Source organism: Eschscholzia californica, unplaced genomic scaffold, assembly GCF_041429995.1.
Source record: "Eschscholzia californica isolate CP2 unplaced genomic scaffold, dmEscCali1.0.p SCAF_1, whole genome shotgun sequence".
NCBI classification, from domain to species: domain Eukaryota; kingdom Viridiplantae; phylum Streptophyta; class Magnoliopsida; order Ranunculales; family Papaveraceae; genus Eschscholzia; species Eschscholzia californica.
In genome coordinates, this window is record NW_028238198.1 from 58,004,391 (window position 1) to 58,017,724 (window position 13,334).

The 13,334-nt window shown below is 36.7% G+C and overlaps 1 long non-coding RNA gene across 2 annotated transcripts; it reads left to right on the forward strand.

Moving 5' to 3' along the window:
- The first annotated feature begins 5,860 nt into the window (after window positions 1–5,860).
- Window positions 5,861–7,546, forward strand: LOC147567818 (uncharacterized). 2 transcript variants are annotated; one of them, XR_015230876.1, is made up of 3 exons: window positions 5,861–5,891; window positions 5,990–6,051; window positions 7,468–7,546. It is a non-coding gene; the product is annotated as an uncharacterized LOC147567818 (long non-coding RNA). The 2 variants fall into 2 exon arrangements; XR_015230877.1 differs by lacking the exon at window positions 7,468–7,546 and adding an exon at window positions 7,047–7,113 and having other exon boundaries at window positions 5,870–5,891.
- The last annotated feature ends 5,788 nt before the right edge of the window (window positions 7,547–13,334 follow it).

Below are 13,334 nucleotides of genomic sequence, written 5' to 3' on the forward strand. Positions count from 1 at the left end.
ATCGTGTGATTTGGAATCGTACGATACATGTGAGCCATGCTTAGTGGGCAAGATGACAAGATCGTCCTTCAAAGGGAAAGGAGATCGGGTGAGTGAACCCTTAGGACTGATACATACGGATGTATGCGGACCTATGAGTACACTCGCGAGAGGTAACTATGGCTACTTCATTACGTTCACTGATGACTTCACTAGATATGGTTACGTGTATCTAATGAGGCATAAGTCGGAATCGTTTGAAGTGTTCAAACAATTCCAGAATGAAGTAGAGAATCAGCTTGGCAAGAAAATAAAAGCCATTCGATCGGATCGAGGTGGTGAGTATTTGAGTCAAGAGTTTGAGGATCATCTTCGGAGTTGTGGAATAGTTTCACAACTCACTCCTCCAGGAACACCTCAGATGAACGGTGTGTCCGAGAGGAGGAATCGAACATTGATGGACATGGTTCGATCGATGATGAACTTAGCCGATCTTCCTAACACTTTCTGGGGGTATGCTCTAGAAACGGCTGCTTTCACACTTAACCGAGCTCCGTCAAAAGCTGTAGAAAAGACGCCACATGAGATGTGGACTGGAAAGGTTCCAAAGTTGTCTTTTCTCAAAGTCTGGGGTTGCGATGTTTATGTAAAGCGTTTACAAGGAGATAAACTAGCACCAAGATCAGACAAGTGTCTCTTCGTCGGTTATCCGAAAGAGACAAAGGGGTATTACTTCTACAACCCGTCAGAGAACAAAGTGTTTGTTGCTCGTGATGGTGTCTTCCTTGAAAAGGAGTTCCTTTCCAAGAAGACAAGTGGGAGAAATATAGAGATCGAAGAGGTTCGATCTGAGCAACAAACTGACACCGTTGCACCGATGTCAGAAGTCGCGATTCCTAACTATTATGAGCCGATAGAAGAGGAAAGAGGGGATGAGATGGTAGATCTCGGAGATCCTCCCGCGCAGAGCGAATGTGATTCGCAGGAGAACCCTCAAGGAGTTGAGAGTGTCTCACCTGTTGTTCAAGCCCCGCGTAGGTCCGCAAGGCTGATTGAGTTGTCTCAACGACAAGAGTTGTTGTTGGTAGAGGATAACGAACCCAGCACCTACGAAGAAGCTATGACGAGCCCAGACTCCGAAAAATGGCTGGGAGCCATGAAATCCGAAATGGAATCCATGTCTGAGAATCGAGTTTGGAACTTGGTTGATTTGCCCGATGGAGTAAAAACCATAGGATGCAAATGGATTTTCAAGATGAAAACAGACAAGGATGGAAACGTGAGCGTTTTCAAAGCTAGACTGGTGGCAAAAGGTTACAGACAAGTCCAGGGTATAGACTACGAAGAAACCTTTTCCCCTGTCGCGATGCTTAAGTCCATTAGGATTATTCTAGCAATTGCAGCTCATTACGATTATGAGATTTGGCAAATGGATGTCAAAACCGCCTTCCTGAACGGTAAACTGGAAGAGGATGTGTACATGACACAGCCTGAGGGTTTTGAGGATTCCGGGAATGCTGGAAAGGTTTGCAAGCTTCAAAGGTCCATCTACGGGTTGAAGCAAGCAAGTCGGAGCTGGAATCTTCGATTCGACGAGAAAATCAAAGAGTTTGGTTTTCTGAAGAATGAAGAGGAATCTTGTGTATACAAGAAGGTTAGTGGGAGCAACCTAGTTTTCTTGGTCCTGTATGTGGATGACATACTGATCATTGGAAATGACGTTCCTATGCTTGACTCCGTGAAAGAGTGGCTTAGGAAGTGTTTTTCAATGAAAGACCTAGGAGATGCAGAATATATATTGGGCATCAAGATCTATAGAGATAGATCGAGGAGGATGATTGGACTTAGTCAAGAGACTTATATAGATAAGGTTCTTGGAAGGTTCAAGATGGAAGACTCTAAGAGAGGATTCCTACCCATGACACATGGTACGACGCTTAGCAAGACTCAGTGTCCCCGAGATCCTGATGAGCTAGCACACATGAAAAAGGTGCCTTATGCTTCGGCAATAGGATCTATCATGTACGCCATGGTCTGCACTCGCCCAGACGTCTCATATGCTTTGAGTATGTGTAGTCGTTACCAATCTAATCCAGGGGAGAAACACTGGACCGCAGCCAAAAATATCCTGAAGTACTTGAGAAGGACTAAGGATCACTTTTTGGTGTATGGCGGGAAAGAGGAACTAATCGTGGAAGGCCATGTGGATGCGAGCTTCCAAACAGACAGAGATGATTTCCGATCGCAGTCGGGATATGTCTTTTGTCTAAACGGAGGAGCAGTAAGCTGGAAGAGCTCAAAGCAGACTACTGTAGCAGACTCTACCACAGAAGCAGAATACCTTGCCGCTTCGGAAGCAGCGAAGGAAGGAGTTTGGATAAAGAAGTTTATCTCCGAACTTGGTGTAGTTCCTAGCATAGAAAATGGGGTTACTCTGTATTGTGACAACAATGGAGCTATCGCCCAGGCTAAGGAACCAAGGGCACACCAGAAATCCAAACATATCCTAAGGAAGTACCACGTGATTAGGGAAATCACTGAGCGAAAGGATGTGGTCATTTGCAAAGTCGATACGGACGACAACGTTGCCGATCCGTTAACTAAACCACTGCCTCAGCCCAAGTATGAGAGTCATAGAAGGGGCATAGGTATAAAGCGCATCGATGAATGGCTTTAGGTTGTAATTGGATTAATGAAAAGGGGTTTTCATGTAATCAATTAGCTACATTCAATAAAAAGAAATAAAGAGTTTATTTCTGTCGTTAAATAATGGTTTAGTGTTTAATGACGGTCCAAAATAATGAGGAATTCCAGGTGGGTTTATCAGATACGTGATCTGGTGAATGGAACCCCACTAAGTGAACGTGGAATAGATTCATTATTAAGTCCCTAGTCCAGGTCATTGCATGGACAACAATGACTTAAGAAGGCTAGCATGGGAATTGACTGATAGCGCAGTTCCATGGGCTATAGGAATATAGTATTTAAGTCAATTACATGGATGTAGATTGGGGAATCTACATTGGATTAACCCAAAGATGAGAGTTTTTCCAAGGAGTTGGAAAAGGCGTCACAAACTCTCATAGGCAAGATTGGAGAGATTGCGTAAACATGAGTGCTCCACTCATCTTATGTAAGGAATGTCGAGCTTTGGTACTGTCAAACGCCGCGCCGTAAAAGGAGGTTATAAAGGCAGCATACTGGGGGAGACAGGATAGACATGAAGTTAAGTGGGAGTACAAGACTGGATGATGTCCTCCTATTAAGTTAGGGATAAGTATCTCCGGGCCACTTGAGGAGAAGCAACTGGAAATGTGTGGCCACACTCAAATGGATTAAGAGTTAATCATTTGGTTTGACAGTTGTTCTCTGGATCAAGAAAGTCTGAAACGTGTGACGTATCAGATGGGATACTAAGCGACATGGGAATCGAGCATTGCACTTGTTCTAAGTACAAGTGGGAGACTGAAGGATTTATCCGTTCGGTCTGAAGGAGATGTCCTTCCGAAGGAGTGTCCTTCGACCAAGGTGGCAATGCGATCAATTTGTCAGTTAGGATAACGATGACCGCACGTAAAGATCATCCAGTCCGGTCCAATTAGGGGTCGTAATGCTTTGCTAGAAGCCAACTACGATCGTCGGATCAAGGAGTTGATTCGAGGCTAACATAGACCGGATCCTACAACGGGTTACACATAAGAGTGGTAACTTGATCAGAGAGTATTGACTAGACGGGAACTGGCTTAAGTTGGATGGGATTCAACCGGGAAGGCCAAAAGGGTCCGAATGGAGATTCGGGACAAGATAGAAAGGAGGCTCTTTGGGCCGGCCATGAGATGGCCGACCAGAGTAAGTGGGCCGGCCATATAAGGCCCATAGTGGGCTGCCCTGGCCGGCCACACTTAAGGGGATTATCAAAATACCCCAAAAAGGGTATTTTGGTAATTATCTTTTCTGTGACCCAGAAAATAGAAAACCTAATCTGAATGAGATTCTAATTAGGGTTTGTCTATATATTGGGTCAGTTGAGAACAGAAAAGGTGTGGATTTTTCTCTAAGGAAAAATATACAGCTCTCTCTCTCTCTGAATATACAGCTATTGGAGAGAGAGGAATATAGAGAAAAAGTTCCCATTCTATCAATCTAGTCAAGAAGAAGAGTTCTTCTCAACCTTCTATTAAGTCCTAGCAGTCTGAAAGGAAGGGAGATCAAGTCTATTCACTCGGTGTCTCAAGTAGAGGAGCTACAGTTGGAGCTCTCGATCTTTGCATGCGATTGGAATGGTTCGAGGGAAAAACGCGTTAAGGTATTTATCCCTCTCTAGTTCATTGATTAGTTTATGCATATAGGTCCTGGGCAATCTAGTGTTAAACATGAGATGTTTGAGATTCCGCTTACAACACTAGGTAGTGTATGAGATACACAAAACCCTACAGATGCCATATGGACTGTTTAGGAACATTTATACATTCATATATAAAAACATTTACGATTCATATTTGTGTTCCTCCGAGGATAAAGCCGTGCTCTCCTCAATGAAAACCAACTCATCTAAGTGTAGTTTGATCAAGCAACAAAATCAGCTTCAAATAAGATTGTAGGAGCACGGATGCAACATCAGGTAAACTGTTCAGGATGAAGGCCAAGATACGTCGGTAAAAGGTTCAAACTAGTGGTTCAGGTTAGACTATTTATTTGCATATTTTACAATTACCTCAGGAACTTGTCAGAATGATTCTTCAAGCCCCTACTGTTATTTTGTATATCTGTAACACTCACCGGGCTGAGCAATTTAAGTTACAGTCTAGCAGTGAATTCCTACTAATATGCCTCATCGATTATTCCTTCAGTTGCTTTTCACTTCTCCTCGTCCAATTTATTGTTGCAGAATGAACGCACGAGGTTGGCTGACCAGATTGTTGGAATATGAGGGTGCTTCTATTTTAGGGGCTCTAAGTCACTGTAAGTTTTGTTAAGACCTCTAATATAAGAAAGAATATAGTCGTCATTCTTTTGGCTGCTGATATTTGTATGGTCGTGCATGTGAGGTTGCCGTGTCTAAAAGATGTAATAGTGTCATTCATCATGCCAAATGGAGTCAGCCTCACATCGCAAACTAATGCAAAGGTCTTGTGTAAATGCATTGCTTGGAAAAAACAACAGATAACATAAGGTGATTGTGTGAATAATGCTTTATTTGTTCTTATATTTGGTCGAGTTTGAACTTTGAATATTACACCTATTAATTTCCTCTTATGTGTCAATGTGAGATTTTGTATTTCCATGCCCAGCTTCTAAGTGATAACTTATTCCTGGAACATAATAGTAACACATAAATTTCTTATATGAACTATCAAACTTCGTAAAGTACTCATGGATTTGCAGGTACTGGTTAATTTAGGGTGTTTAACTTCTTTTCTCATTTTGCACCAATGGCAACTACGCTTTGGTATCAACTCATATAACTCAATGAAGCACTTCACTTCTATTGAGTTTCTTTAGTATGCCCTATTGCGATGTAAATATAAGAATATTCTGAATAAATATGAAAATCATAGTTGCCATTGGTGCAAATATTTTGTTCTTGTCAGATGAGGATTACGAGATTTTTGTAACGAGCACGTAACTTTGAAAGGTAATAAATAAACTCGTATTTATCTTGTAACCTTTCAAGTTATATTCAACTATATGTAATTGTAAGAATATCTATATAATAAAATAGGTTGAAACATGCTGACTGGGACAAACACCCGGATAAATCCAACCGTCCGTCCCACGTCAGCGCTCTCATCCACCACTGGATTGAGTGACTCATACCACGGGTAGCAAAGTATCTCTTCAGCTTCTCCCTTCTCACCGACAGACACATCTCTCTGACATGCCTCTTCTCCCATCGGGTAGACGCAGGCAAGGTTAGTGCTTTTATGAACCATTGTTATGTTATTGAATTTGATTTTCAGTTTACGGAACTTCAGTTTTCTGAATTTGAATTTTCGTTTTCGATTTTCAGTAAATCACTTCTCCGAATCTGTTTGTGCTTCTTCATTTGGGGATTAAGTTGACGCCGGCAAGGTTAGTTTTTTTTTCTTATCATTAGATTTTTGGTTGTCTGAATCATTCGTCTAATCTTGAGGTTAGATTGATTTAATACATGATCTATGTTTCTGCACACTACATGTTTGGTGAAATGTCTGTGTGAATTTTTTCATGTTTCTCTTTCCTTTCATGATTCTGTTAGGACTGGATTGATATTGAACATTATAACTTCAAAAAGAAAAAACTTTATACATGGATGGAATGTCAAAAAAAGGCCAAACTTCTCTCTTTCTCTTTTTAGGGTTAGTTTTGATTGTGTTTAAGGTTCCAATTTCAGTTTTGGTTTATTGATAGAAATGAATATGTTGGTTCATTGGTCCAATTTGTAGGAGTGTTTGATTAAATGTCTTTAGTTTTGGTTTGTGTTTTCTTCTCAAGGTTTCTATTTTGTTCTCAAAATTCAAATTTTTGGCAATCTTTATTTTGGTTCATATGCTCAATCTAACGTATTGACCATGTCTCGTAAGTATTGGATTAGCACCATCTGAAAGATTCTTGGATCATATTTAATCTCCTCTATGATTTTTAAAAGGTGTATGACCAATGATTTTTTTTTCCTGAATTTCTGAACCAAGTACAGTACTGTCTCTCCCAAAATATCAACAACGGTTGTAACTCAATATCAAAGTTTTTTTTCACTACAATGATCATGTTACATTGACTTAAGTCGCCCAAGCAACTTATATATGCTATATATGTACAGATAATGTTTAGTCTCGATAGAATGTCAAAAAATACATGGTGTGATCTCAATTTGACCCATAGTATACGGCTTTATGATCCATAGTGTAAGACATCATGATCCCTCAAAATCTATAGAAATAACATTATGGGTTGGTTCATAATGGAATATTTGACTATCATACTCATTTGGGTTTTGTTCTGTTACTCTTTCTTATTTGGCATCATAACTTAGTAAAGAATTAAAAAAGTTGTCTTCGAATTTAATACTTAATTGGGTATTCTCTTAGTTGTTGGGCATAGGGTTTTGTTCATTCGGTGATACAATGCGCTACTTGACCTCCTATTTGATCCTTTGCCCCCCTGGGATGATATCATAGTTCATAAACAACATTTCATGGAGATGTGTGTCTTCGGATTTTGAAGAAGTTGGGAAGCAAACAGTAGGTGTAGCTCAAAGAGTCAAGTAGGGGGTTAATCTCGCTTTATTGTTCCCCATTTATTGTCGATATTGCGTCGATCGATTGGTATCTCATATTGAAGATCAACGATTTGCCTTAAGAAAATTCGGAAACTCGAAATGCTTGCATGGGGTGCCACATTTACACTTGCGTCTTCATAGTTAATTATAATATTTATGGTGGTTAAAGAAGATACCTAATATGTTCTTAGACCTGATGCTCTTGTACACTATGATCAATTTTATTGTAGTCTTCCGGCTAAGAGGAGAGGTGGTCCAGGGGGTCTTAATAAAGCTTGTGGTGTTTCACCTGAGCTTCAGGCCATTGTTGGTGAACCAACAATGTCAAGGACCGAGGTTGTAATTCTAATCAACCTATTTTATTTTACCCAAGGAATATATTTTATTCTTATTTATGAACATCAGGTCTTTCGGATATTTTTTTATTGTTGGTTCAGATAGTAAAGAGACTATGGGCATATATAAGGAAACACGACCTTCAGGATTCAAGTAACAAGAGAAAGATAATTTGCAACGACGACCTCCGTTTGGTGTTTGAGACAGATTGTACTGATATGTTTAAGATGAACAAGTTACTATCTAAGCATATTATACGTCTCGAACCCTCACGTATATATGTTATATTAAGGATTTGTTAGTCTTTGAAAACCTCCTTTTTATCTGGATAAAGTTGTAAATTTCTCATTTTCACATAAGAAGAATCAGGTCGAGATAAAAAAAGGGCAAATGTAGAAGCGGAGTTTGTCACTGAAAGTAATGAAGGTGGTAATAGTTGTTCCTCCCCTGTGGGTATATCTGAAGAACTTACCAAATTCAACGAGATAAAAAAATTTCAAACTCTGAGATTCCGTATGACGTTTTTTGGGTTTTACCTCAATTTCGACCTCTCAAATGTAAACGAAACTATAGCAATATGAAACTGCACCAAACTTTGTAACAAATTTTTTTACACGAGTTGTGATTTTTTTTTTCATCCAATATGTTTCATATTTCCTAAAACTCCGCTAGATATGATGTTTTTAGGGTTTTACCGCAATTTCGACCCCTCAAATTGTAAACAAAACTGTATCGACTCGTCAAATTGTAAACGAAACTATGGCAATATGAAACTGCACCAAACTGTGTAACAAATTTTTTCGCACGAGTTGTGATTTTTTTTCATCCAATACGTTTCATATGTTCTAAAACTCCGCTAGATATGATGTTGTTGGGGTTTTACCGCAATTTCGAGCCCTCAAATTATAAACAAAACTATATCGACTCCACAAATTGTAAACGAAACTGTAGCAATATGAAACTGCACCAAACTGTGTAACAAATTTTTTCGCACGAGTTGTCATTTTTTCATCCAAAATGTTTTATATGGCCTAAAAATCCATTTCATATGAAGTTTTTGGGGTTTTACCTCAATTTTGACCCCTCAAATTGTAAACAAAACTGTTTCGACTCCTCTAATTGTAAAATAAATTGTAGCAATATGAAACTGTACCAAACTGTGTAACAGATTTTTTCGCACGAGTTGTGATTTGTTTCATCGAATATGTTTAATATGTCCTAAAACTCCATTACATATGATGTTTTGGGGTTTTACCTCAGTTTCGACCTTTCAAATTGTAAACAAAATTGTATCGACTCCTCAAATTGTAAAAGAAACTGTAGAAATATGAAACTGTAACAATATGAAACAGCACCAAACTGTGTAACAAATTTTTCGCATGAGTTGTGATTTTTTTTCATCCAAAGTGTTTTATAGTCCTAAAAATCCATTCCATATGATTTTTATGGGAGTTTATCTCCATTTCGACCCCTCAAATTGTAAACAAAACTGTATTGATTCCTCAAATTGTAAAAGAAACTGTAGCAAAATGAAACTGCACCTAACAGTGTAAAAAAATTTTTGCACGAGTTGTGATTTTTTTAATCCAATATGTTTCATATGTTCTAAAACTCAATTACGTATGATGTTTTTGGGGTTTTACCTCAATTTCGACCTCTCAAATTGTAAAAATAACTGTATCGACTCCTCAAATTGTAAAAGAAACTGTAGCAATATGAAATTGTACCAAACTGTGTAACCAATTTTTTCGCATGAGTAATGATTTTTTCATCGAATAATGTTTAATATGTCCTAAAACTCCATAACATATGATGTTTTGGGGTTTTACCTCAGTTTCGACCTTTCAAATTGTAAACAAAATTGTATCGACTCCTCAAATTGTAAAAGAAACTGTAGAAATATGAAACTGTAACAATATGAAACAGAACCAAACTGTGTAACAAATTTTTCGCATGAGTTGTGATTTTTTTTCATCCAAAGTGTTTTATAGTCCTAAAAATCCATTCCATATGATTTTTATGGGGGTTTACCTCCATTTCGACCCCTCAAATTGTAAACAAAACTGTATTGATTCCTCAAATTGTAAAAGAAACTGTAGCAAAATGAAACTGCACCTAACAGTGTAAAAAAAATTTTGCACGAGTTGTGATTTTTTTAATCCAATATGTTTCATATGTTCTAAAACTCAATTACGTATGATGTTTTTGGGGTTTACCTCAATTTCGACCTCTCAAATTGTAAAAATAACTGTATCGACTCCTCAAATTGTAAAAGAAACTGTAGCAATATGAAATTGTACCAAACTGTGTAACCAATTTTTTCGCATGAGTAATGATTTTTTCATCGAATATGTTTAATATGTCCTAAAACTCCATTACATAAGATGTTATTGGGGTTTTACTTCAGTTTCGACCTCTCAAATTGTAAACAAAACTGTATCGACTCCTCAAATTGTAAAAGAAATTATAGCAATATGAAATTGTAACAATATGAAACAACACCAAACTGTGTAACAAATTTTTTCGCATGACTTGTGATTTTTTTTCATCCAATATGTTTCATATGTCTTAAAATCAATTACATATGATGTTATTGGGGTTCTACCTCAATTTCGACCTCTCAAATTGTAAACAAAACTGTATCGACTCCTCAAATTGTAAACGAAATTGTAGCAATATGAAACTGCACCAAACTTTGTAACCAATTTTTTCGCACGAGTTGTAATTTTTTTCATCTAAAATGTTTCATATGTCTTGAAAATCCATTCCATATGATGTTTTTGGGGTTTTACCTCCATTTCGACCCCTCAAATTGTAATCAAAACAGTGTTGACTCCTCAAATTATAAAAGAAACTTTAGCAATATTAAATTGCACCTAACAGAGTAACAAATTTTTTCGCACGAGTTGTGATTTTTTTTTATCCAATATTTTGTATTTGTCCTAAAACTCCATTACATATGATGTTTTGGGGGTTTTACCTTAGTTTCGACCTCTCAAATTGTAAACAAAACTTTATGTACTCCACAAATTGTAAAAGAAACTGTAACAATATGAAACAGCACCGAACTGTGTAACAAAAATTTTCGCACGAGTTGTGATATTTTCATCGAATATGTTTCATATGTTCTAAAACTCCGTTACATATGATGTTTTGGGGGTTTTACCTCAATTTTATACAAAACTGTGTTGACACCTCAAATTATAAAAGAAAATGTAACAATATGAAACAGCACCAAACTGTGTATCAAAAATTTTCGCACGAGTTGTGATTTTTTCATCGAATATGTTTCATATGTCCTAAAACTCCATTATGTATGATGTTTTTGGGGGTTTACCTCAATTTTGGCCTCTCAAATTGTAAACAAAACTGTATCAACTCCTCAAATTGCAAACAAAAATGTAACAATATGAAAAAGCACCAAACTGTGTAACAAATTTTTTCGCATGAGTTGTGATTTTTTTCATCCAATATGTTTCATATGTCCTAAAACTCCATTACATTTGATGTTTTTGGGGTTTTACCTCAATTTCGACCCCTCAAATTGTAACCAAAACTGTATCGACTCCTTAAATTGTAAACGAAACTGTAGCAATATGAAACTGCACCAAACTGGGTAACAATTTTTTTCGCACGAATTGTTATTTTTTTCATCAAATATGTTTCATATGTCCTAAAAATCCATTCCATATGATGTTTTTTGGGTTTTACCTCAATTTCGACCCCTCAAATATAAACGAAACTATAGCAATATGAACTGCACCAAACTTTGTAACAAATTTTTTTGCACGAGTTGTGATTTTTTTTCATCCAATATGTTTCATATTTCCTAAAACTCCGCTAGATATGATGTTTTTAGGGTTTTACCGCACTTTCGACCCCTCAAATTGTAAACAAAACTGTATCGACTCGTCAAATTGTAAACGAAACTATGGCAATATGAAACTGCACCAAACTGTGTAACAAATTTTTTCGCACGAGTTGTGATATTTTTTCATCCAATACGTTTCATATGTTCTAAAACTCCGCTAGATATGATGTTGTTGGGGTTTTACCGCAATTTCAAGCCCTCAAATTATAAACAAAACTATATCGACTCCTCAAATTGTGTAACAAATATGAAACTGCACCAAACTGTGTAACAAATTTTTTCGCACGAGTTGTCATTTTTTTCATCCAAAATGTTTTATATGGCCTAAAAATCCATTTCATATGAAGTTTTTGGGGTTTTACCTCAATTTTGACCCCTCAAATTGTAAACAAAACTGTTTCGACTCCTCTAATTGTAAAAGAAATTGTAGCAATATGAAACTGTACCAAACTGTGTAACAGATTTTTTCGCACGAGTTGTGATTTGTTTCATCGAATATGTTTAATATGTCCTAAAACTCCATTACATATGATGTTTTTGGGGTTTTACCTCAGTTTCGACCTCTCAAATTGTAAACAAAATTGTATCGACTCCTCAAATTGTAAAAGAAACTGTAGAAATATGAAACTGTAACAATATGAAACAGCACCAAACTGTGTAACAAATTTTTCGCATGAGTTGTGATTTTTTTTTTCATCCTAAGTGTTTTATAGTCCTAAAAATCCATTCCATATGATTTTTATGGGGGTTTACCTCCATTTCGACCCCTCAAATTGTAAACAAAACTTTATTGATTCCTCAAATTGTAAAAGAAACTGTAGCAAAATGAAACTGCACCTAACAGTGTAAAAAAAATTTTGCACGAGTTGTGATTTTTTTCATCCAATATGTTTCATATGTTCTAAAACTCAATTACGTATGATGTTTTTGGGGTTTTACCTCAATTTCGACCTCTCAAATTGTAAAAATAACTGTATCGACTCCTCAAATTATAAAAGAATCTGTAGCAATATGAAATTGTACCAAACTGTGTAACAAATTTTTTCGCATGAGTAATGATTTTTTCATCGAATATGTTTCATATGTCATGAAACTCCATTATGTATGATGTTTTTGAGGGGTTTACCTCAATTTCGACCTCTCAAATTGTAAACAAAACTGTATCGACTCCTCAAATTGTAAAAGAAACTGTAGCAATATGAAAGTGTACCAAACTGTGTAACAAATTTTTTCGCACGAGTTGTGATTTTTTTATCGAATATGTTTCATATATCCTAAAACTCCATTATGTATGATGTTTTTGAGGGTTTACCTCAATTTCGACCTCTCAAATTGTAAACAAAACTGTATCGACACCTCAAATTTTAAACGAAACTGTAACAATATGAAACAGAACCAAACTGTGTAACAAAATTTTTCGTATGAGTTGGTATTTTTTCATCCAATATATTTCATATGTCCTAAAACTCCATTACATATGATATTTTTGGGGTTTTACCTCAATTTCGACCTCTCAAGTTGTAAACAAAACGGTATCGACTCCTCAAAGTAAACGGAATAGTAACAATTTAAAACTGCACCAAATTATGTAACAAATTTTTTCGCATGAGTCGTGATTTTTTTTCATCCAATATGTTTTCATATGTCTTAAAACTCTTTTACATATGATGGTTTTGGGGTTTTACCTCAATTTCGACCCCTCAAATTGTAAACGAAACTATAGCAATTTGAAACTGCACCAAACTGTGTAACAAATTTTTTCGCACGAGTTGTGATTTTTTTCATCCAATATCTTTCATATGTTCTAAAACTCCGCTAGATATGATGTTGTTGGGGTTTTACCGCAATTTTGACCCCTCAAATTGTAAACAAAACTGTATCGACTCCTTA